The sequence below is a fragment of the Callithrix jacchus genome, chromosome 7, assembly GCF_049354715.1.
Source record: "Callithrix jacchus isolate 240 chromosome 7, calJac240_pri, whole genome shotgun sequence".
In the NCBI taxonomy this organism is placed as follows: Eukaryota; Metazoa; Chordata; class Mammalia; order Primates; family Cebidae; genus Callithrix; species Callithrix jacchus.
In genome coordinates, this window is record NC_133508.1 from 68028628 (window position 1) to 68053480 (window position 24853).

Here is a 24853-nt window from a genome sequence, read left to right on the forward strand (position 1 = left end):
AAAATTTGAGATAATGTGTGAGGGAAAGGACAGGTGGAAGGAAATGAGGGAGGAGGATAGCAACATCAGAAGAAAAGCAGAATAGTAAGACTGAGGGATCATAGCGGAGGAAAATGAGAACTGAGTGAAGTAGGATGTGTCTAGAATTAGCTCTGTGGGAACCCACTCTCTCATATTCAGGCACAGATGGGGAGCTTGCAGAGGGTAGGTGCTATGCCTTATTCATCTCTCTTTCCTCTTCCCAGGGCACAGCATAAGCCTCCACCGAAAACAGGTCTGCCATCAGAGTTTGTCGATTGAACCCCAGACTTGGCCCCCCACTGAGCCTTCATGAAGCCTCCCCACCCAGGCCCTGCTTAGGGGAGGATCCGAAAGGCAGCCTTGAGAAGAAGGAAGGGCAGCTGGGAGACAGGAGTGTGGGTCCCACTAGGGCTCCCTCAGTGCCTTGCTGTGCTACCTGGGACAAACCTCTTATCCTCTAAAGCTCTTTTCCCATCTGAGTAATGTTGAGTCTTATGGCTGTGGTTTGAGAGCTGTTTTTACTCCATAAAATCCTATCTTCAAGCAAATTCTTAGGCTAGGTGTGGTGGCTTATGCCTATAATTCCAACACTTTGAGAGACAGAGGTGGGAGGATCGCTTGAGCCCAGGAGTTTGAGACAAGCCTGGGCAACAAAGTAAGACCCTCATCTCTACAAAAAATTTAAATAATTAGCTAGGCATGCTGCACGTGCCTATAGTTTCAGCTACTTGGGAGGCTGAGGGGAATAATCACTTGAGCCCAGGTTGAGGTTGCAGTGAGCCATGATTGTGCCACTGCACTCCAACCTGGGCAGCAGAGTGAGACTGTCTCAAAAGAACACAGTATCTTAGGTGGAAGTGCAAGAGATAAAAGGGAGCTTCACTGGTGGAAGCCAGGAAGGGTCTTGGAACACACTTATAATGGTCCTGGAGGGTCTGGGGAGTCCAGTTTATGGAAGCTCTGCTCTCTGGGCCTCCAGCAGGCCTGACTTTTCTACCCCTGCCTGCTATCCCGTCCCTACTACCCCACTTCACATGTCCTTTCTGCAGCCTGGGTGGAAAGGGGTGGGCTGGGGGGGGTCCAGGCAACTTGCAAAGAGCAAGCAGTGCCCCTCTTGGGGCTGTCTTTCAGTCCCTGGGAACTAGCACCACCCACCCCGCCCTACCGCACACAGACACAGTCGTCTCGCTCTGGGTTTCTTGGGCTAGGGAGGGGCCCAGAGAGAGCCCTCAGATTGGGGTCTTTAGGAGGGGGTTGGGAAGAGAAGAAATGTGTTTTTGGGGAACCACGAGATTGGAGCCCAGACGCTCCTGGCTAAATGATCTAGAGTACCTACTGCATCTCTCTGGGTCTCAGTTTCTCCATCAGTACGATGAGGGATGAACGTCCTTTCTCATTGGTGACTGGTGTAATTATAGTACTGGGGATGGGGCAGAGACTGGGCTGTGGGTGCTGAGCTTCCTGAGAGAACATCTTGCTTACAGTTCAGAGCCAGTGATGGTGGCCGCAGCAACTGAGCCTTGGAGGGAGGGTTGATAGGAAGACTTGGTTGAGCCTGGGCTCTGCCAATAAGTTAGTGTGTGTTGTCCCTTCCCAGGGCCACACTTTCTCCATCTATCTAATGGGACTAGATGTGCCCAGACCCAGGAGCCGGTGAGTGCGCCTGGCATCAGAGACTGGGGCAGAGGCCTGTGGCTGGCTCAGGGTGAGGACCACAGTCCCATTGTACAGAGCCAGGAGTGGTTGTCAAAGATAGCATAGAAAACCAAGAGTCAGGTGGGAGTGCTGAAGGAAACTTAGGGGTCATAACTTCACACTTTTTGGTTTACAGATGGGGAAACAGGCTGGAAGTGGGGAGACCAGTTGTCCAGGGCCCCAGAATGGGTTAGAGGACAGAGTCAGGGACCACTGACTATCTCTCCAGCTTTTCCTCACAGGAAGCTCTGATAGAAGGTACAGGGAGTAGCCTTGCCTGGGGAGTGGGGAGATGGCCCCTCTCCCTCCCTCTCCCTGTGAGGTGGGGAAATAGAACACAGTGGGAGCTCAGCTGCCTGTGTTCCCTTTCCTTTTCTCCCTCTGCCTGTCCTGCACGCTCCTCAGGACTTGTTAATCTCAGAAGTCTCCAGTTAACCATCTCATCTTTCCCACAAGGACAGGATAGGGGTGCAGTCAGACAGGAGCAGCAGATAAAGGGGTTGAGATTTTGCAGTGACAAAGAGGTCCAGGTGTAGGGGGCATGAAATTGGGCTGGGACATGCAGGGAGGAACTGAGGACAGAGCTTTCCCCTGTGCCTGGGGTGGGGACAAGATAACGTTTGTCTCTTAGTTCCTGGAACCCCTTCAGAGACCATGGTTTTCTGGTTCCCAAGTCCAGAAGAGACATCTGAGACATGCACATGCACAGACACATCAACCACAGAGGACCTCACCCACACCCAGGCACAGCCACACACAGCCCCTACATAGAACTGGCTACAAGGCCGGGCATGGTGGCTCACACCTGTAATCCCAGCACTTTGGGAGTCTGAGGTGGTCTGATTACCTGAGGTCGGGAGTTCGAGACCAGCCTGACCAGCATGGAGAAACCCCTTCCCTACTAAAAATACAAAATTAGCTGGGCATGGTGGTTCGTGCCTGTAATCCCCATACTTTGGGAGGCTAAGGCAGAAGAATCACTTGAACCCAGGAGGCAGAGGCTTCAGTGAGCCAAGATTGTGTTATTGCACTCCAGCCTGGGCAACAAAAGAGAAACTCGTCTTAAAAAAAAGAATTGGGTGCAAAATTGGCAGGATCCAGTGCAAAGTGAAAATGTGAACCCCTTGTGCCTGGGTGTGTGGGTGAGGTCGTCTTCGTAAGAATTTCAGGATAAGGCTGGGGGCGGTGGCTCACACCTGTAATCCCAGCACTTTGGGAGGCCGAGGCAGATGGATCACTTGAGGTCAGAAGTTTGAGACCAGCCTGGCCAACATGGTGAAACCCCGTCTCTACTAAAAATACAAAAATTAGCCGAGCATAGTGGTGTGCTATAATCCCAGCTATTCAGGAGGCTGAGGCAGGAGAATTGCTTGAACCCGGGAGGTGGAGGTTGCAGTGAGCTGAGACTGTGCCGTTGCACTGACCAATCCAGGAATGCCTGGGAGACAGAGTGAGACTCCGTTTCAAAAAATAGAATTTCAAGATGATGACAGCAGATCATTAAACCAAGAGTGAGGCCCTTCTGAGGTCTCTGACTGCACAGGTTGGTTTCACACTCTGCTCCTAACACATTCCAGCCATTCCCTTGAGGACTCACAGTCCCACAGACACCATCCTGCTACAGACACAGTCAGCCAGGAACAAACATTCACATCCCTATTCCCATCACCACTGAGGGCACACCTATCTCTCCACCCCAGACACATACAGTTACGTCAGCCCCAGTACCATGGAACCTCACCTAGAGCCAGAGTTTCTCTCAGCTGGGTGAATCCAGGCATCCCACCAGGGTACAAGGCCATTATACTCACCTCTCCCTTGGGCTGCCAGGGTCCCCTCCACCCTCTTGTTCCACACGGTCCCTCCCCGATATGCACACTAGCCTACCTGCTGGGCTGGTGGTGGAAGATAGCAGAGAGGGCAATGCCAGCTCTTCCACCCACTCTGCAGCCAGCCTACAGGGACCCAGCTGAGGATAAGATGCCAGTAATAATAATCCCGAACCCTTCAGCATTTACCATGTGCCAGATACTGTTCCAACACTTTATAAATACTATCTCATTTAATCCCCACAACCCTATTGTTAAAACGCACGCTCTGAATGAAGAGACCCCCAAACAGGCTTTGTGTGAGAAACATGACTGTTTATTCCCCCCAGGTGCAGGCAGGCTAGGGCCGAAAAGGGCATCAGCCGAGGGCAGAGGGATAGGAGTTGGTTTTATAGGTTTGGGGTAAGCAGTGGAAAGTTACAGAAGTAACTTTAGAATGTTTTTTTGCAAGCTGAGTGGGGGTAGTAGGGTGTGGAGTCCCAAGCTGGGAGGGGGTCCTAGGGTGTGGAGTCAGGAGGTTGGCCAATGTCAGTTTCAAAGTCCTATGGCCTTGTCAGTTGAGGCTGGAATAAGAAACAATAGAGAATATCTTAAAGTTAAGCAGGCATCGCAGGGGTTGATCATTTCTTCCTCTTCTCATGGTCTTCCAGTTACTTTAGATTTTCCGGGAACTCATCTGGAGTGTCGTTGCAGGTCACAGAGGTTAACATGGCATCCATGGGGCCGTCAGTCAGCCTAAAAGACCTTGTGCCTATGAAGTAGGTAATTTTTTTTCTTGCTTTGTCATATTACCAGAGAAGTAGGTAATATTTTTTATCCCCATTTTATAGGTAAGGAAACTGAGGCACAGAAAAGTTAAGTCACTTTACCAAGATCATATAGCTAGTAGGAGAGGAAGCTGGAATTTTAATCTGCTGCAGACAGCATGCTCTGTCTGCTGCTGTTGTGTCTGTCCTGGGCATGTCAGGGACATGTGGGGGACCTGGCAGTTCCAGGGTCTGCCCCTGAGGAGCTCAGATTCTCTATGGAATGATGAAAAATAATGATTATGATGTAGCAGTTTTTGACTGGGGTCCACGGTCAGTCCCCGGTGTCCCCAGGATAGTCACTTGGCTGGAGGAACAGAGATGAGTTTCTTGTGTTGCAGGTCCTACACCATAACCAACTGCACAAACAAGCCACTTAGAGATGAGTTTCTTTTACTACAATCACAATATTTGGAAGATGTCAGCATAAGAAATAGTCCTTTTTACTTTTTTTACAGACAAAATTGTCAACTATGAAAGGCATTTTCACCGACAGCGTACGCGGTCAGATAAAGTGCAGTCCACATGGTGGCTGATTACCCAGGCCAGAGGGCTGTCTTAATGGTGGGAATGCAAGGAAACCTGCTCTGCCAGTGTGTTCTGGGCAGGCAGCAGGCCTCATTCATGACTTAATTCAGTATTACAAACCTTCTCCTTTTGTGAGTGGCACTGTGTGGCGGTGAGCATGTGGAGAGGACTCCATGAAGGCCTTGGGCACACTACCAGATGCCATACACCGCCCTTCTACTGCATGGGAATCTTTGTGATGAATCAAGTTGTTGCCAAGTCCCGCTTCTGGCACTTCGTATCTCAGTTAAAGAAGATGAAGATGGGGCAGGGTGCAGTGGCTTCACGCCTGTAATCCTAGCACTTTGGGAGGCCGAGGTGGGTGGATCACCTGAGGTCAGGAGTTCAAGACCAGCCTGGCCATCATGGTGAAACGCCATCTTTGAAAAAAAAAAAAGATGGAGATGTCTTCAGGGGAGATTGTCTGCTGTGGGCAGGTGTTTGGGAAGTTCCCCCTGCAGGTGAAGTACTTCAGCATCTGGCTGCGCTATGACTCCTGCAGTGGAACCCACAACATGTACCAGGAATACCGGACCTGACCACCCAGGGTGCTGTCACCCAGTCCTACCGAGACATGGGTGCCTGGCACCTCACCCGGGCCCACTCCATCCAGATCATGAAGGTGGAGGAGATCGAGGCCATCAAGCTCTGCCGGCCTGCGGTCAAGCAGTTTCATGACTCCAAGATCAAGTTCCCACTGCCCCACTGGGTCCTCCGCCATCAGCACAAGCCACGCTTCACCAAGAGGCCCAGCACCTTCTTCTAGGTACATGGCCTTCACTGGGGTGTGCCCCAAATAAATTCAGGAACATTCTGGTTTAAACAAACAAACAAACAAACAAAAAAACCTTCAGGAGCCTTGCCCAGCCCATGCCCCACCCGCTCCTTCTCAGAGAGTTGCTGCTCCCCACTAGGTGTGGCCCCTGAGGCCATGTTTGTATGCTTTGACTCTTGCCCCTCCAGCTTCCCGGCCATGACTGCCTGATCCAGAAATGCCTACATGATCCAAGCAGGCCCATCAGGTCCTTTGTCTGGGGCCTGGGGATCTGCATTCCATTGGGTGGGGCTGGCCCCTGAACTGAGAACAGGTAATCTTGGGAACTGTAAAGCAGCTGCCTTTACATTCACTGCTGTTTGCAAAAAATGAAAAGAAGCAGAAAGCTATCCACAGGGTTAGAGAAGAATGAAGCAGTGAAGAGGGGCAAGTGCTGAGCTCCAGAAGCCATCCAGCTCCACAGAGGGCCACAACGGCTTCCCTAATCCTTATGATAATGCCTGCTTTTTCTTTCCGTAAGCCTGAGACAGTTTCTGTTACTTGTAGTCAAATCGGCTTATGTAAGCACTTGAATTAGAAAACATAAAAGTTAAGAGAGTGCCACAAACCTCCTGAATGTGTTGGTTTTATTGTCATTTTTTAATAAGACAGACTACAAAGCTGTGGAGCTACATGTGTCCTTCCTTCCACTGGAGTGTCCCCAGTGGAAGCTTGAGGTTGTTTGTCTCTCTATCTTGCAAATACATCCCTTACTGGAGATGGCTTCCCTGATAAGAAATGTGCTTTGAAAAGACTTTATAAACTTGAATTTGCCCAGTGGTTTGCTGGACAATAATATTTGGCTTCTGGTTTCTCAAAAATCCAAATATGTAAGTTATATATGGACATATATTTATTATAAATTTTACCGATATAATAAAGGCTGTGTAGTATGGGCAAGGTGGCTCATGCCTGTAATCCCCGCACTTTGAGAGGCCAAGGCAGGCAGGTGGCTTGAAGTCAAGAGTTCGAGACCAGCCTGGCCAACATGGTAAAACCCCATCTTTACTAAAAATACAAAAATCAGCTGGGCATTGTGATACACACCTGTAATCCCAGCTACTCAGGAGGCTGAAGCAGGAAAGAATCTCTTGAACCTGGGAGATGGAGGTTGTAGCGATCTGAGATTGCACCACTGCACTCCAGCCTAGGTGAGACAGAGACTGTCTCAAAAAAATAAATAAAGCTGTGTAGCACAACTTAACTTACAAATGACACAATATACAAACTTTTTTTTGAGACAGGGTCTCACTCTGTCACCCAGGCTGGAATGCAGTGGGGTGATCATGGCTCACCGCAGCCTTGAACTACTGGGCTGATGCAAGCTGCTGTCATGATGTCACAGAGCCAAGAGTTAGGAATAGGTGTGCAGAAGCACATCATTGTATCATAGTTTCACTATACAGGTAATAACAGATGTAGGGCTGGGCTCAGGAGCTCACACCTGTAATCCCAGCACTTTAGGAGGCTGAGGTGGGTGAATCACTTGAGGTTGGGAGTTTGAGACCAACCTGGCCAACATGGTGAAACCCCATCTCTACTAAAAATACAAAAATTAGCCTGGCATAGTGGCAGGCTAATGCGCCTGTAATCCCAGCTACTTGGGAGGCTGAGGTAGAAGAATTACTTGAACCTGGAAGGCAGAGGTTGCAGTGAGCCAAGATGGTGCCACTGCACACCAGCCTGGGTGATAGCGCAAGACTCTGTCTCAAAAATAAATGAACAAACAAATACATAAAAATAAATAGATGTAGGTAACCTCAAGAGAATAGATAATACTGAAATATAGTAAAATAATCAGGAAGTGATGATTTTAATATTATCTTTGTTTTAACATAATTTACTTAATTATAAATGTATACGATTTAATTAAAAAATTTTTATTATGATGATTTTTTTTGGCAGGGGGTGGGGAGGAGACAGAGGGGTCTCACTCTGTCATCCAGGCTGAGTGCAGTGGCATGAACATGGCTCACTCACTGCAGCCTTGACCACCTGGGCTCAAGTAATCCTTTCACCTCAGCCTCCTGAGTAGCTGAGAATACAGACATGCACCACCACACCTCGCTAATGTTTAAAGTTTTTTGTAGAGACAGGGTCTCACTATGTTGCCCAGCCTAGTATTATGATTTTTTTTTTCTTTCAGTCTCCATAGAGACTGTCAAAAATTGCCAATGCTGACTATATTTCAAGTTGTCATGGTGGGGTATTGAAAAAAGTTTTCACTTTGGGAGGCCAAGATGGGTGGATCACCTGGGGTCCGGAGTTCGAGACCAGCCTGGCCAACATGGTGACACCCCATTTCTATTTAAAAAAAGAAAGAAAGAAAAAAGTTTTCAATTAGCAATAATCACGCCTCAGATAAACTTCATTGGCTACGATACTGCCACTGCGCAAAGCTGTTATTACGATTTTTAAATAGAGATGTATGTCTTGCTATGTTGCCCAGGCTGGTCTGGAACTCCTGGCCTCAGGTGATCCTACTCTTACCTCATCTTCCCAAAGTTCTGGGGTTACTGGTGTGAGCCTCTGTGCCCAGCATACAATTTAATTTTTAACAATGTTCAACAACCAGCTTGCAAAATGCCTGAAACTTTAGTAATTTGCTCTTGCTAGCTGGTGCGAGCTGGCTCTTATGCACTGATGGACTTGTCCCCAGCCAAAGACATCCCATGGGACACTGTCAACAAAAGAAGCCCCATGATATAATGTTTATAGGTATAAATATTAATAATTGTTGTTCCAGTCAAAATCGTCTCCCAGACCTCTGGGAGTAAAGGCTGATGGGCTGGCCAGGATACCATAGCAAGGGCTCACATTCTCCTGCCTCAGCTGAAGGCTGGTTTCTTATGCATCTATCTTAATTCCGCTAAACACATAGTTCCCGTTTAGACTACTGAATGTCAGAGCCAGAAGGATCCTGAGACCACTTGGTGCCTTCAGCTTGTGAAGATGGGGAAACTGAGGCCCAGGGAAGGGCAGGGACTTGCTTTCATTAGCATTGAAAACCAAGTCTTAAGCCGGGCGTGGTGGCTCACGCCTGTAATCCCAACACTTTGGGAGGCTGAGGTGGGCGGATCACCTGAGGTCAGGAGTTCGAGACCAGCCTGACCAATATGGTGAAACCTCATCTTTAAAAAAGCAAAAAAAAAAAAAAAAAGAAAGAAAAAAGAAAACCAAGTCTTATGTCTCCCAGGCCAGGACTCGTCCTGCTAACTCCCTTCTTAGGGATAGGGAAGCAAGAGGAAGATGAGGAGTGCAAATTCACACAGCAAACAAGCCTCAGAACCAGAGCCTGGGGATTCTCCTCACCTGCCCAGATCTCCTCGGAACCTTCACCTTCCTCTTGGGCTTTGGAAATAAGGGATGCGCGCTTCGGGCATCCAGGGCCATGGGTGGACAGAAGGGGCGATTCCTGCGGGTCTTCTCGGAGCTGAGGTTGGCACTCATCAGTTTGTCCACTGGGGGGCACTACCGAGCCGAGCTACGAGAGTGCGCGGGTTCCCGGGGCCTCCCAGCCCGTACTCTTCCTCACTTGAGCCAGACGGGAAAACGAGTGTCCCGAGAGGAGAGGAACTAGCCGGAGGTGACCCTGAGAACTAGAGACAGAGCTGGTACTTGACACGGACCGCCGGACACCAGTCAGGTGCACTCTCTGGGCGTCTGAGCGCGCCCCTCCCCCACCTCTGGCGGCCGGGCCGGACTGCCCCTTCTTTTCCTGTCAACAGGGTTCAGCAAAGGCCCTACTGGGCCACGCTCTGCAAAGCCACAGCGCTGTCTGGCGTGGCATTGCACCACCGCTGCACAGTGGCCAGTGCTGAGCCACAAGGCCTCATTCCCGCTCTGTCCAGGGCCGCCCCCTCCTGCCAACTTACTTACTTACTTACTTTTTTTTTTTTTTTTTTTTTGAGATGGAGTCTCACTCTGTCTTCCAGGCTGTTCAAGCGATTCTCCTGCCTCAGCCTCCCGAGAGTAGCTGGGATTACAGGCGCGTGCCACCACACGTGGCTGATTTTTGTATTTTTAGTAGAGATGAGGTTTCACCATGTTGGCTAGGCTGGTCTCGAACTCCTGACCTCAGGTGATCCACCCGTCTCTGCTGGGATTACAGTCGTGAGCCACTGTGCCCGGCGCCTTCCACCTCCCCAACCCCCAGCCCCACCTTCTAGCAACCCATATCAGCACAAGTCATTGCCGTTTACCAAATATCCGTCACACCCTCTGATTACCTTCTTTTTCTGCGTGGAGAGAAAGGGTGGCGGGGGCTGGGGTTAGACCTGAGCTTCAGTCTTGGACCAGCTACTCAAACTCACCTAGTTACACAATCACTTTGTGCCTTGGTTTCCTTATTTTAAAGCAGAGATAATAGTTCTTATCTCACAGGGTTGTTGAGAGGATTAAAAGAGGTAGCACAGGCCGAGCACGGTGGCTCACGCCTGTAATCCCAGCACTTTGAGAGGCTAAGTCGGGTGGATCACGAGGTCAGGAGTTCAAGACCAGCCTGGCCAAGATGGTGAAACCCTATCGCTACTAAAAATACAAAAAAAAAATTAGCCGGGTGTGGTGGTGGGCGCCTGTCATCCCAGCTACTCAGGAGGCTGAGTCAGAAGAATCACTTGAACCTGGGAGGCGGAGGTTGCAGTGAGCTGAGATCACGCCATTGTACTCCAGCCTGGCAACAGAGTGAGACTCTATCTAAAAAAAAAAAAAAGGTCGCACTGCAAGTCCTTGGGAACTTTTCGTTTTGAGACCAGGTCTTGCTGTGTACTCCAGGCTGAAGTGCAATGTGGCGATGGTGGCTCACTGCAGCCTCCATGTCCTGGCCCCAAGCAATCCTGCCTCAGTCTCCATGTAGCTGGGACTACTGTGGCTCCACCATGGCTAATTTTTTATTGTTTCATAGAGGCAGGGTTTTACTTTGTTGCCCAGGCTGGTCTTCAACTCTCGGGCTCAAGTGATCTTCCCGTTTCGGCCTCCCAAAGTGCTGGGATTACAGGTATAAGCCACCTTGCCCGGTCCCTGGGAACTTTTTATCATGACTGAAATCTGCACAAACAACGTAGGAGAGAGATGGAACTGCCTTCACCTTACAATGGCAGAACTGAGGCTCCGAGAGGCGCTCCGTGAGGAGTCATAAGGGAACTTGCTATTTGAGTGGCAGGTGTGATTGACCATGACTCAGATATAAAAAGTAGAACTTTCTTTTTCTTCAATCTGGAGCTGTGTCTAAGTTGAGATGGGAGATAATTTTTGTTTTGTTTTGTTTTGAGACAGAGTCTTGCTTTCATCCAGGCTGGAGTGCAATGGTGTGATCTTGGCTCACTGCAACCTCCACTTCCCAGGTGTAAGCGATTCTCTTGCCTCAGCCTCCCTAGTAGGTGGGACTACAGGCAGGCGCCACCACGCCCAGCTAATTTTTGTATTTTTAGTAGAGATGGGGTTTCACCAGTTTGGTCAGGCTGTTCTTGAACTCCTGACCTCGTGATCCACCTACCTCAGCCCCACAAAGTGCTGGGATTACAGGCATGAGCCACTGCCCCTGGCCAAGATGGGAGATAAGTTTATGTGCAGCTAAGGCTTGGTAGGTCCATATGTGTTCCCAGCATGTTTTTAAAAAGGGTCCCCTTGCAAAGCCCATTGTCCTTTTCGTTCTGAGTGGCCCTTCTGGGGCTGACATCTCTCTCTGTTTCTTCTGGGTGTTACTAGAAAGGCAAGAATTGTTCTGCAAAGTTGGGTTCACAGTGCGGCTTGGGGTCATTGGGTCACTCTGGGCTCTGGCCACCATTGGCAGAGCCAGCCTGGGAAGCCTCTTGTCTGCCTAACAGACTATCTGCTTGAATTGGGAGAGGGAGAGTAGCAAAAGGGAAAATACCCAGAGAGAAACAAATTAATCAATGATTCCAATATCTATTTCTGGAGTGCCTTTTATGTAGCACTGTTTTAGGCCCCAGGGTTACAGCTCTGTGCAGGCTGACACAGTCTCTTCTCTCAAAGTGACCTCCAGGAGGCAGACAGTGATGATTATAATGGTTACCATGCATGGAGCCCTACTATGTGCTGGGCCCTGTGTCATCTCATTTACTACTCCAACAGCATAATGATATAAGTGCAGCTGTTATCTTCATTGTATAGGTGAGGAAACAGAGGCATGGGGAGGCTCTGTAACTTGCCCAAGATAGCAGCTAATAGAGGTAGGATTTCAATTCAGACAGTCTGAAAATTAAGCAAGGCCATGGGGTGCAGAAGGGTTGACTTCTTCAGGGAGGAGGTGGTCTTCTAGCTGAGAAGCAGCGGTGCCTAGATCTGAGGGATAAGTGTTACAAGCAGTGAGAACAGCAAGGGCAAAGGTTGAGACAAGAATAAACTTGATGTGGTCAGGAGCCGGAAAGGAAGCCGCTGTGGCTATGAGGACAGGAATGAAGAGGAGAGAGTGGAAGGAGGTGAGGGGCAGAGTGGGTGGACCCAGACGGAAGGAGGTGAGGGGAAGTGGGTGGACCCAGGCGGACCCAGGTTGGCAATATAAAACCCCCTAAGGGGTTTGCAGCCATTGGGCTTCTTCTCTTGTTCGGCAGGGCCAAGCCCTATGCCCATAAAACCCAAGTGATCATTATCTCTCTATCCTCATGGGTGGTTAGGGCAGCCATTAAGGGGCTGCCTCTAACCTTCCACTGGTCCCACTGGTCCTGGGACCCTGATGACCATCCAGTTTCTGGGATGTCAGAGAGGATGCCAAGGGAGAACTTAAGGCCCAGAGAAACCTTTAAACTAAATGTGGGATGGGCAGGAGCTGCTGAGCCCTGAGTCAGAGGCCAGGTGGTGCAAAGGCACTTTAATTGGAGTTATTAAGATCACCAAGCTTTGATGGCTCAACCCTGAGTCAAGCTGTCCTGTTGACCCCCCTCAACTTCCTGGCCTGACTGCTTGCTACCCCCAGTGACAGGAGAAGTCCTTTTGAGGGCACTAATTAGAACTTCCTCTTCTAGATTCCAGAGCTTTCTCCCTGACTGGGGTCAGAGAAACAGCTCTTTCCAGAGAGCAGCTATGGCCCCACCCCTCCCACTTCCTCCTAGTCTTGGCGGTTCCACTGAGGCTGGTGACACCACAATCCCAGGGCCTCCTAGTCCTGTCCACAGTGAATTCTTGCCCATGGGTTCCTTCCCTCTACTTGGAATGCCTTTTTGACTTTCATTTACGTTGACAATTCCACCTACCTTACTCTTCAAGGAATAACAGATTCCTTCCTTTAATTCATGCCATCATTCTTTGTTTTCATCCATTCATTCATTTCAGTCATAAAATTTAGGCATTCATTTGTTTTCTTCCAGGCACTGGGGATGCAAGAGGGGCTGGGACTGACCCTGGGGTTAAGGGATATCTCATCCTCTGTGAGAGACAGAAGGTAAACCAGCAGGACCTGCTACCTAATTGGCAGGTCCCAGTGCAGATGAAATGCAGAGCCTCTTGTCCAGAATTTAATAGGAATTTCAAAACAGTGACAGCAGACCATCAAACCAGTCCAGGGGCCCTCTTGACCATGGGGTCCTTCTGCAGCAGCCATACGCCCACAAAGCTGGCCCTGTAAGCAAGCGAGTTCATGAGAGACATGTGGTGGAGGTGAGCGTGAATGTTATCAGAGAGGAGGTGGTGTTTATAACTGCCAGAGCCAGGAGGAAAGAAGCCACACGGCTGTTTCAGGAAAACTGCGAGTTGTTCAAACAAAAGGGCCGGGAGCTGCCGGAGTCAGACTTTGTGGGGCTTTGTGGGCTAGTTAGGGAGCTGGGTCTTTATTGCCAAGTAGTGGGGAAGCTCCAAAAGTGTTAACCGAGAGCATGATTAGATTTTTAAAATATATTTATTTATTTATTTATTTAAGATGGTGTCTCCTCTGTCACCCAGGCTGGAGTGTGGTAGAGCAATTTAAGTTCACCGCAACCTCTGCCTCTCAGATTCAAGCAATTCTCCTGCCTCAGCCTCCCGAGTAGCTGGGACTATAGGCATATGCCACCATGCCCGGCTAATTTTTTTTTTTTTTTGAGATGGAGTCTTGCTCTGTTGCCTGGGCTGGAGTGCAGTGGTGAGATCTGGGCTCACTGCAACCTCCACCTCCCGGGTTCAAGCAATTCTCCTGCCTCAGCCTCCCGAGTCTGGCTAATTTTTGTATTTTTACTAGAGATGGGTTTCACCATGTTGGCCAGGCTCGTCTCAAACTCTTGACCTCCAGTGATCTGCCCACCTCAGCCTCCCAGAGTGCTGGGATTACAGGCGTGAGCCATCAGGCCTGGCCAGAGTTTTTTTGTTTTGTTTTTTTTTAAAGATAATTCTGGCACCAGATATGAAATACAAATAATAAACATATGGAAAATACAAATAATACATATGAATAATACAACAAATAAAATACAATGGAAAGAAGTTCAATTTCAATAGCAAGTAAAAAAATTAAAGACAATATTGTGGCAAAAAGAGAAACATAGGGACAATGTAAGCAAGGCCAGGTGCAGTGGCCCACCTCTACTAAAAATGCAAAAATTAGCTGGGCATGATGGTGCACACCTATAATCCCAGCTACTCAGGAGGCTGAGGCAGGAGAATCGCTTGACCCTAAGAGGTGGAAGTTGTAGTGAGCTGTGATCATGCCACTGTACTCCAGTCTGGACAACGGAGAGAGACTCTGTCTTAAAAGAAAAAAAAAAAAACAACAATGTAGACAAAATGGCAAAAAGAAAACTTTCCCAGTAGCAATGGGTCTATCAATTAGTGCAAATTTCTGGTGCCAATTTGTTTGGAAAACCTCAAAAATGTGCACCCTAAGATGCTTTGGGAAGGATACTTAAGAAACTGGTGCCTGTGCTTGTTTCTGGGGAGGGGTCTGAGGGCAGGGGAAGGAAGAAACTTCACTTTTCTCTGTACACCCTTTGAAATTTTGTGCCATGTGTTTATATTTTCATCCTGTATCCCTTGCCCAAACCATTCCATCCCTAAGAATTTTTCTGGAAAAAAATAACGGAGGTACACAAGTCTTTACAAGGCTGGTTATCACAGTGTTATTTATAATATCAAAACATTACAAATGACTTCAGTCCACGTGCTTCAGGCTGGCATCCTTGCCCTCAGAGGTACTGGGTCGTGTGTTAGGGTGCTCTAAGCAATACGGTAGATGTGGTACACATTCAAAGGGAGTACTAATTTAGAAGAAAAACTTTATATTAAACCAATCTAGCACATCACACCACTGGGATGACTAAAATAAAAAAGATAAGATGAAAACAAGTATAGCTAAGGATGTGGAGAAATTGGAGCCCTCTTACATTGCTGGTAGGAATGTAAAATAGTGCAGCAACTTTGGAAAACAGTTTGGCAGTTCCTCAAAAAGTTAAACATTGAGTTACCATATGACCCAATAATTCAACACCAAGGTATATACAGAACATAAATGAAAACATATGTTCATATAAAAACTTGCATATGGGCTGGGTACGGTGGCTTACACCTGTAATCCCAGCATTTTGGGAGGCCAAGGCGGGCAGATCATGAGGTCAGGAGTTCGAGACCAGTCTGACCAACATGGTGAAACCCTCATCTCTACTAAAAATTCAAAAATTAGGCATGGTGGCATGTGTCTGTAATCCCACCTACTCAGGAGGCTGAGGCAGGAAAATCCCTTGAACCCAGTAGGTGGAGGTTTCAATGAGCTGAGATCATGCCACTGCACTCCAGCCTGGGCCACAGAGTAAGACTCCATCACAAAAACAAAAACAGAAAAACTTGCATATGTATGTTCATGGCAGCATTATTCATAAGAGTCAAAAAGTAGAAACAACCTAAATGTCTTAACAATTGATGAGTGGATAAACAAAGCATGGTATATATTTGTACAATGGACTCTTGTTTGGCAAGTCAAAAGAATAAGGCACTGATAGGGTAATACCTGCTACAACATGGATGAGCCTTGAAAACATTATGTTAAGTGAAAGAAGACAGTTGTAAAAGAAACGGCTAGAATAGGCAAATCAATAGAGACAGGAAGTAGATGAGTGGTTGCCAGGACCTAGGAGGAGAGTGAATGAGGGGTGACTGCTAAACCAGCATGGGGGTTTCCTTCTGGGGTGAGAAGAATGTTCTGGAATTAGACAGTGGTGGTGATTACACAACCTTGTGAATGTACTACAAACCATTGAATGGTTTCTTAACATAAGTAAATAAAGCTGTTTTTTTGTTTTGTTTTGTTTTTGAGATGGAGTCTCGCTCTGTCTCCCAGGCTGGAGTGCAGCGGTGCGATCTCAGCTCACTGCAACCTCCGACTCCTGAGTTCAAGCAGTTCTTCTGCCTCAGCCTCCCAAGTAGCTGGGATTACAGGTGTGCACAACCATGCCCAGCTAGCTGTTTTTATTTTATTATTATTTTTAATATGGATACAATAGGCATAGGATTAGGGTTACCAATTGTTCTAGTTTGCCCAGGACTAAAACTTTTCCCAGGGGCCGGGTGCCGTGGCTGTTGCCTGTAATCCCACCACTTTGGGAGGCCAAGGCATGTGGATCACCTGGCCAACATGGCGAAACCCCAACTCTACTAAAAATACAAAATTAACCATGCATGGTGGTACATGCCTGTAGTCCCAGCTACTCGGGAGGCTGAGGCAGGAGAATCACCTGAACCCAGGAGGTGGAGGTTGCGGTGAGCTGAGATGGTGCCATTGCACTCCTGCCTGGGCAACAAGAGTGAAGCTCCAACTAAAAAAGAAAAATAGTTTTCCCAGGACATGAAACTTTCAGTACCCAAAGCAGAAAAGTCCCAGGCAAAGCAGGATGAGTTGGCCACCCCATGTAGAAGGCAGACTTTACATTCATATTAAATTAACATATGAGACTTAAAAGGGATTTCCTGCTTGCAGTTCACTAATGCTGCTGCAGAGGGAACATTTAAGGAGCACTGACATCAATGTCCAACCAGAGGAAGTAGTTTCGTTGGTTCATTCATTCATTCACTCCCCATTAAAATGCAAACTCTGTGAAAGCAAGGGCTTAGCTGGGTCTGGTGGCTCACGCCTGTAATCCCAGCACTTTGGGAGGCCAAGGCGGGTGGATCATGAGGTCAGGAGTTCGAGACAACCCTGGCCAACATGGTGAAACCCCATCTCTACTAAAAATACAAAAAATTAGCTAGGTGTGGTGGCAATGCGCCTGTAAATCCAGTTATTTGGGAGGCTGAGGCAGGAGAATTGCTTGAACCTGGGAGGTGGTGGTTGCAGTGAGCCAAGTCACGCCACTGCACTTCAGTCTGGCTGACAGAGCAAGACTCCACCTCAAAAAAAAAGGAAAGAAAGAAAGGGCTTTTGTTTGTTTGTTTCACTGCCATCCTCCCAGGACCTAGAATTGTGCCCAGCACATCAGACGCTCTGTAGATGTTTGTTGAGGGGGACTGGGTGCTGGGAGCCAGCAGTACATTGTTCTCTACTGCCCGCTCCTGAATGGTCCCAGAAGTCTGGCTAAGAAGGCAGCTTCAGGTGGAGGACATCCACTGACAGCGGGTATGGAGCCATCTCAGTGCTGTTAAGAAAATATTTTAGGCCGGGATCCGTGGGTTAAGCCTGTCATCCTGGCACTTAGAGAGGCTGAGGCGGGTGGATCATGAGGTCAGGAGTTCAAGACTAGCCTGGCCAACATAGTGAAACCCCGTCTCTACTAAAAATACAAAAATTGGCCAGGCATGATCATGGGTGCCTGTAGTCCCAGCTACTTGGGAGGCTGAGGCAGGAGAATTGCTTGAACCTGGGAGTCGGAGATTGCAGTCAGCTGAGACCATGATACTGCACTCCAGGCTGGGAGACACAGTGGGACTCTGTCTCAAAAAGAAAAGAAAAGCAGCTGGGTCAGGTTTGGGTGCTGAGCAAGGGTGGGGGAGGTAATGATGCCCTGCAGGGGCTTGGCTGTCCAGATGAAATGGGCCTTGCTCTGAGGCCTGGCTTGATTACAGGGAGCCCTGTGCTTGCCCTCCCTGGGGCCCCAGCCTGGCCATGCTGCAGCCCCTCTATGCCCACCTGTTCTGGAGCTGCTGCACAGGTAGGTAGGGCTGAGGAATTTGGGATAGAAGCTGCCAAAATGCATTGGCTTTGGGGTCTGGCACTAGAGATATAACTCCTGGTGAAGCCAGTGAGTTCACGTTGGTTCTCATCCGAGGGCTAACTAGTAGTAACAGCAAGGAAAAATGCTCATGACGGAATGTTATGTGGAAAAGATAGGACATGCCAGGCACGGTGGTGAGTGCCTGTAGTCCTAGCTACTCAGGAGGCTGAGGTGGGAGGATCACTTGAGCCCAGGAGTTCTCGGCTGTAGTGTGCTATGCCGATCGGGTGTCCATACTAAGTTCGGCATCAATATGGTGACCTCCCGGGAGTGGGGGACCACCAGGTTGCCTAAGGAGGAGTGAACTGGCCCAGGTCGGAAACGGAGCAGGTCAAAACTCCTGTGCTGATTAGTAGTGGGATTACGCCTGTGAATAGCCACTGCACTCAAGCCAGGGCAACATAGCAAGACCCCATCTCTTAAAGAAAAAGAAAAAGACAGGACACAAACTTATTTAGGTAGTGTGAGTCCAGATTTTTTGTTTAATAGTGTTTACGTGGCCAGGTGTGGTGGCTCATGCCAGTAATCCTAGCACTTTGGTCAGGATTTCGAGACCAGACTGGCCAACTTGGTGAAACCCTGGTCAGGAGTTCGAGACCAGGAGTTTGAGACCAGCCTGGCCAACTTGGTGAAACCCTGTCTCTACTAAAAATACAAAAAGTAGCTTGGCATGGTGGTGCACACCTGTAATCCCACCTACTCAGGAGGCTGAGCATGAGAATCGCTTGAACTGTGGGAGGCAAGGTTGCAGTGAGTCTAGATCATGTCACTGTACTCTGGCCTGAGTGACAGAGCAAGATCCTGTTTCAAAAAAATTTTTTTTTAAATAAAGATGGCGTTTCACCATGATGGCCAGGCTGGTCTTGAACTCCTGACCTCAGGTGATCCACCCACCTCAGCCTCCCAAAGTGCTAGGATTACAGGTGTGAGCCACCTCGCCCGGCTTATCTCAAAATTTAAAAAAAATTAATTAAAAAAAGTGTTTAAGCATTATAATAGATGAAAATAGGACATATTAAAGTATGTCAAAGATGGGAATCCATTGGTGAATACTTTTGAATTTTTAAATTCTTTTTTTTTTTTTTTGAGATGCAAAAAAATGCTTTTTTTTTTTTGTACTCAGGCTGGAGTACAATGGCATGATCCCAGCTCACTGTAACCTTGGGTTCAAGCAATTCTCCCACCTCAGCCTCCTCCCAAGGAACTGGGATTACAGGTGTGCACCACCAGGCCTGGCTAATTTTTTTTTTCAGATGGAGTCTTGCTCTGTCGCCCAGGCTAGAGTGCAGTGGCACGATCTTGACTCACTGTAACCTCTGCTTCCCTGGTTCAAGTGATTCTCATGCCTCAGCCTTCTGAGTAGCTGGGACTACAGACACCCACTACCATGCCCAGCTAATTTATTGTATTTTTAGTAGAGATGGTTTTCACTGTGTTAGCCAGGATGGTCTCGATCTGCTGACCTTGCGATCCGCCCGCCTCAGCCTCCCAAAGTTTACAGGTATGAGCCACCGTGCCCGATCTAATTTTTGCATTTTTAGTAGAGGCGGGATTTCACCATGTTGGCCAACCTGGTCTGGAACTCCTGACTTCAAGTGATTCACCCACTTTGGCCTCTCAAAGTGCTGGGATTACAGGTGTGAGCTACCACATGTGGCCTAAAATTCATTTTTTATTCAGCCTCTGCAATGCCCTGCTAGATGCAACTCTGAGAGTTGAGATCCTGTGGTGAATGAGGCAGACAAGCTCCCTGCTATCGTGGAACAGATAGGATTTTATAATTGGAGGGAATGAAACCCAGAGTAAAGGAGCAAAGTTATTTTTTAAAAAGACTGATGAAATTCTGGATGTGCTGAAGAACCAGCTGGAAGCTTGTAGTTAGGGGGCTGTTCCAGCAGCAGGGGAGACTGGGGTGTGGGGGTGAGGGCTTGTTTAGAAAGAAGCAGGAAGCCAGAGAATGCCTCTCAACACACACTCATTGTGTGTACTCTGGTAAGTCCTTTCTCCTGTCTTGGCCTCAGTTTCTCCATCTGTTAACAGAGAAGGCACTAGATGTGTGTGCTTATCTCTTTATTATTCAAATCAGAGAACTTTAAAAAAATTAGGCTCACGCCTGTAATCCCAGCACTTTGGGAGGCCGAGGCGGGTGGATCATGAGGTCAAGAGATCGAGACCATCTTGGTCAACATGGTGAAACCCCGTCTCTACTAAAAATACAAAAAATTAGCTGGGCATGGTGGCGCGTGCCTGTAATCCCAGCTACTCAGGAGGCTGAGGCAGGAGAATTGCTTGAACCCAGGAGGCGGAGTTTGCAGTGAGCCGCGCCATTGCACTCCAGCCTGGGTAACAAGAGCGAAACTCCGTCTCAAAAAAAAAAAAAAAAAATTAATTGACAAATACAAATTTATACATTTATGGTATGCAATGTAATGTTTTGAAATATGTATATATTGGCCAGGCACGGCAGTGCATGCCTGTAATCCCAGCACTTTGTGAGGCTGAGATGGGTGGAACACTTGAGCCCAGGAGTTCGAGACCAGCCTGGGCAACATGATGTGACCCCATCTCTACAAAAAATACTTAAATTAGCTGGCTGTGGTGGCACATGCCTATAGTTCCAACTGCTTGGAAGACTGAGGTGGGAGGATGGCTTGAGCCTGGGAGGTGGAGGTTAAAGTGAGCTGGGTTGGCACCATTGCACTTTAGCCTGGGTGACATAATAAGACCCTGTCAAAAAATAAAATAAAATAAAAATAAACATGTATATATTGTGGAATGGCTAATTGGGCTAAGTATGCATCACCTCATATACTTTTTTTTTTTAATAAGAGACGTGGTTTCACCATATTGGTCAGGCTGGCCTTGAACTTGTGACCTCAAGTGATCCACCTGCCTAGGCCTCCCAAAGTGCTGGGATTACAGGCATGAGCCACCGCGCCCAGCCCACATGCTATGGTTTTTTTTTTTTTTTTTTTGCAATGAGAACAGTTAAAATTTACTCTCAGTAATTTAGAAGTATACAATACATTGTTAATAACTATAGTGACTATGTGGTATAATAAGTCTCTTGAATTTATTCCTCCTGTCTAACTGAGATTTTGTATCTGTTGACCAACATCTCCTCAATCCCTTGGACCCCACGCCAGCCCCTGGTAACCACCATTCTGCTCTTTGCTTCTATGAGTCCAGCTTTTAAAGTTTCATATAAGTAAGATCATGCAGTATTAATCTTTCTGTGTCTGGCTTACTTCACTTAATATAATGCTCTCCAGGTTCATCATGTTGTCACAAATGACAGGACAACCTTTTTAAAGGTTGTATAGTATTCTATTGTGTATATATCACAATTTTTTTTTTTTTGAGATGGAGTTTTGTTCTTGTTCCCCAGGCTTGAGTGCTATGGCACAATCTCAGCTCACCGCAACCTTCACTTCCCAGGTTCAAGCAATCCTTCTGCCTCAGCCTCCCAAGTAGCTGGGATTACAGACACCTGCCACCACGCCCAGCTAATTTTTGTATTGTTAGTAGAGATGGGATTTCACCATGTGAGCCACCACACCTGGCCATCACAATTTCTTTATCCATTCATTCATTGATGGACACTTAGTTTGTTTCCATAGCTTGGCTATTGTGGATGATACTGCAGTGAACATGGGAGTGCAGACATCTCTTTGACTTACTGATTTAATTTCTTTTGGATATGTAATCAACAGCAGGGTTGCTGGATCATGTGGTAGTTCTATTTTTATTTTTTCAGGAGCCTCCATACTGTTTTCCATAACGCTGTACCAGTTTACATTCCCACCAGCAGTGTTCAAGTGTTCTTGTTTCTCTGCATCCTCACCAACACTTGTCTTTCTTTTTAAAAAATTTTTTTTAATTTCTTTTTTGAGGCTGGGTATGGTGGCTCACACCTGTAATCCCAGCACTTTGGGAGGCCGAGGCAGGCAGATCACCTGAGGTCAGGAGTTTGAGACCAGCCCAGCCAACATGATGAAACCCAGTCTCTACTAAAAATACAAAAATTAGCTGAGTGTGGTGGCGGGCCCCTGTAGTCCCAGCTACTTGAAAGGCTGAGACAGGAGAATTGCTTGAACCTGGGAAATGAAGGTTGCAGTGAGTTGAGATAGTGCTATTGCACTGCAGGCTGGGCAACAAGAGCAATACTTGGTCTCAAAGAACAAACAAGCAAACATATATATATATGTTTATATATACATTATATATACATTATATTAATGTATATATAATGTATATATATTATATATATTAATGTATATATAATGTATATATATTATATATATTAATGTATATATAATGTATATATACATTATAATTATATATAATGTTTATTAGAGATAGAGGCCTCGCCATGTTGCCCAGGCTGGTCTTGAACTTCTGGGCTCAAGCAGTCTTCCTGCCTTGGCCTCCCAAAGTGCTGGAGTTACAGGCATGAGCCACTGCACCCAGCCAAGACTTGTCTTTCATCTTATAGGTTTTTTTTTTTTTTTTTGAGACGGAGTTTTACTCTTGTTGCCCAGGCTGAAATGCAATGGTGAGATCTCGGCTCACTGCAACCTCTGCCTCCCAGGCTCAAGCAATTCTCCTGCCTCAGCCTCCCAAGTAGCTGGGATTACACACTATGCACAGCCCGCCTTGTGTTTTTAATAACTCCCGATTCTGCTCTCTTCCCACCCCCTAGAAACTATCATTGTGCTTTCTAGCTCTACAAATTAGACTACTCTGGGTACCTTGTATAAGTGAAATCATACAGTTTTTGTCCTTTTGTTTCTGGCTTATTTACTTAGCATAACATTCTCAAAGTTCAGTCATGTCATAGCATGTATCAGAATTTCCTGTCTTTTAAGATTGAATGATATTGTATTTCATGTATATACATGAGATGGCTTTAGAGCTTCCTTCAACTTTTGGGTTGTAGAAGTCTAAATGCCAGGTCTCTGTTGTTCCTCAGGGCAGACTGTTGCCTGGCTTCAGACAGACTTTCTTTCCTTCTTATGTCACTAGAACATTCCCTGAGCCCAGTGGGTCTAGGAGACCCTGGGGAGGGATCCTGGGAATGAAAGGCTTTGGCTAAACACCTGCTTCCTTCTCTCCGAGGCTTCAGCAGCTGGGTCAGGTTTGGGTGCTGAGCAAGGGTGGGGGAGGTAATGATGGCCTGCAGGGGCTTGGCTGTCCAGATGAAATGGATCTTGCTCTGAGGCCTGGGCTGATTACAGGGAGCCCTGTGCTTGCCCTCCTTGGGGCCCCGGCCTGGCCATGCTGTAGCCCCTGTATGCCCAGCTGTTCTGGAGCAGCTGCAGAGGTAGGCGAGGCTGAGGAATTTGGGATAGCAGCTGCCAAAATGCATTGGCTTTGGGGTCTGGCACAAGAGATATAACTCATGGTGAAGCCAGCGAGTTTATGCCGGTTCTCATCTGAGGGCTAACTAGTAGTAACAGCCACTGTTGCTTCAAGTTTTAATATGTTCACCACATACCAAACACTGGACATGAATTATCTCAGTCAATTGTCATACAGCTGTAGGAGGTTGGTATCATTGCCCTGATTTTACAGATGAGCAAGCCGAGATTTGGAGAGCCTTTCCTGAGTCTGTGCAGTTGGTAAATGGCCCAACTGGAATCGGGCCCCAGTTATGTGCTGGAGGCTGGTTTCTTATCCACTGCTTCTGTGCGGTGAGACATTCTTTGGCCAGCTTCTTAGTGGAGAGTGGGTAAGAAGGGGCCAAGATCCCTGCCTTCCCTACATGGGACAGAGGAGCTCCTCTTATAGCTGCTTAGGGATTCTGCTTCAAAGCATTATTGAAAGCCACTGTTAATAGTTCAACCATTTATTTTAATTTATTTATCTATTATTATTTTTTTTTTTTAGATAGGGTCTCACTCTGTTGCCCAGGCTGGAGTGCAGTGGTGCGATCTTGGCTTATTGCAACCACTACCCCCAGGCTCAAGGGATCCTCCCACCTCAGCCTACCAAGTAGGTGAGACCACAGGTGAGCACCACCATGCCTGGATATTTTTTTGTGTTTTTAGTAGAGATGGGGTCTCGCCCAGGCTGGTCTCAAACTCCTGAGCTCAAGTGATCCATCTGCTTAGGACTCCCAAAGTACTAGGATTTCAGGTGTGAGCCACTGCTCCTGGACTCAACCCATTTATTTTACAGATGGAGAAACTGAGGCCCAGAGAGGGGCAGGCAGCTGTCCAGGGTCACTCTAACAGGGTCAGTGGCTGAGCCAGGCCCTGCCTCTTAGCCATCTGCTGTTTCTGGTGCCTACCTGTCTTACTGGATTTTATATGTGACCTGCCCAGTCAGGAGAGCACTCTGGGGCCTTCCCTGCTGGGTCTACTGGGCCTGGAGCCCATTCTGTAGGACCCCTGCAGACCTTGGCTGGTGGACAAATGACTGAGGGAGGGAGATGCAGAGATGGCAGGCAGTAGGGCCAGAGAGCAGAACCTAGGCTGGATCTCAGACTGGCTCCGAGCTGACTTGTTGTATGGCCTGCGTGACTCCATTCTCTCTAGAGCTCCATTTCTCCATCTGTCCAATGATGGGGTATTGACAGCTTGGGCCCAAAGGCACTGAGCAGGGGAGGATGATTGGTCCTGATGGGAGACATAAATGTATGGGGAGGAAGAAAGGAGCCACTGGGCCCAGGAGGGCTCTGGAGAGCCTTTGTCCCATCCTCCTCCAGGAAATAGCCTCCCACACCTCGCTGCTGGCCAGAGGACGCTGCTTGGCCTGAGCGTATCCAAGCCTCAGATGACAGAGTTCCTAGTCCCCTATGCTGCCCTGGGGCTAGTGGCTGCCCTTCCTCAGTCCTAAGATGTCTGTCTCACCTCAGAGTGGTGCTGGCCCCAACGGGTCTTGGAGGAGGCTGAGCTCTTTGTGTGGGCACTCACATGGGTATCAGCCTAACCCACCTATGTGTGCTCACATCCCTGACAGGTACACATACATGCAAACCCATACACACACCCA

The 24853-nt window shown here is 47.8% G+C and overlaps 1 protein-coding gene and 2 pseudogenes across 2 annotated transcripts in view; 2 read left to right on the forward strand and 1 right to left on the reverse strand.

The window, feature by feature from the left end:
• LOC128932614 (large ribosomal subunit protein eL20 pseudogene) overlaps positions 1-6300 on the forward strand; it is a 27352-nt pseudogene extending 21052 nt beyond the window's left edge. The window contains exons 2-3 of the transcript XR_013519904.1: positions 246-4307; positions 4810-6300. The product of XR_013519904.1 is annotated as a large ribosomal subunit protein eL20 pseudogene (transcript). The remainder of the gene's footprint in view (positions 1-245; positions 4308-4809) is intronic.
• SERINC2 (serine incorporator 2) overlaps positions 1-24853 on the forward strand; it is a 74588-nt gene that overhangs the window by 21052 nt on the left and 28683 nt on the right. Inside the window, exons 2-3 of the mRNA XM_078331022.1 lie at positions 246-4307; positions 4810-5684. The gene's annotated coding sequence lies outside the window, so the exon portion shown is untranslated. The remainder of the gene's footprint in view (positions 1-245; positions 4308-4809; positions 5685-24853) is intronic.
• Positions 7879-8133, reverse strand: LOC118143285 (U4 spliceosomal RNA; annotated as a pseudogene).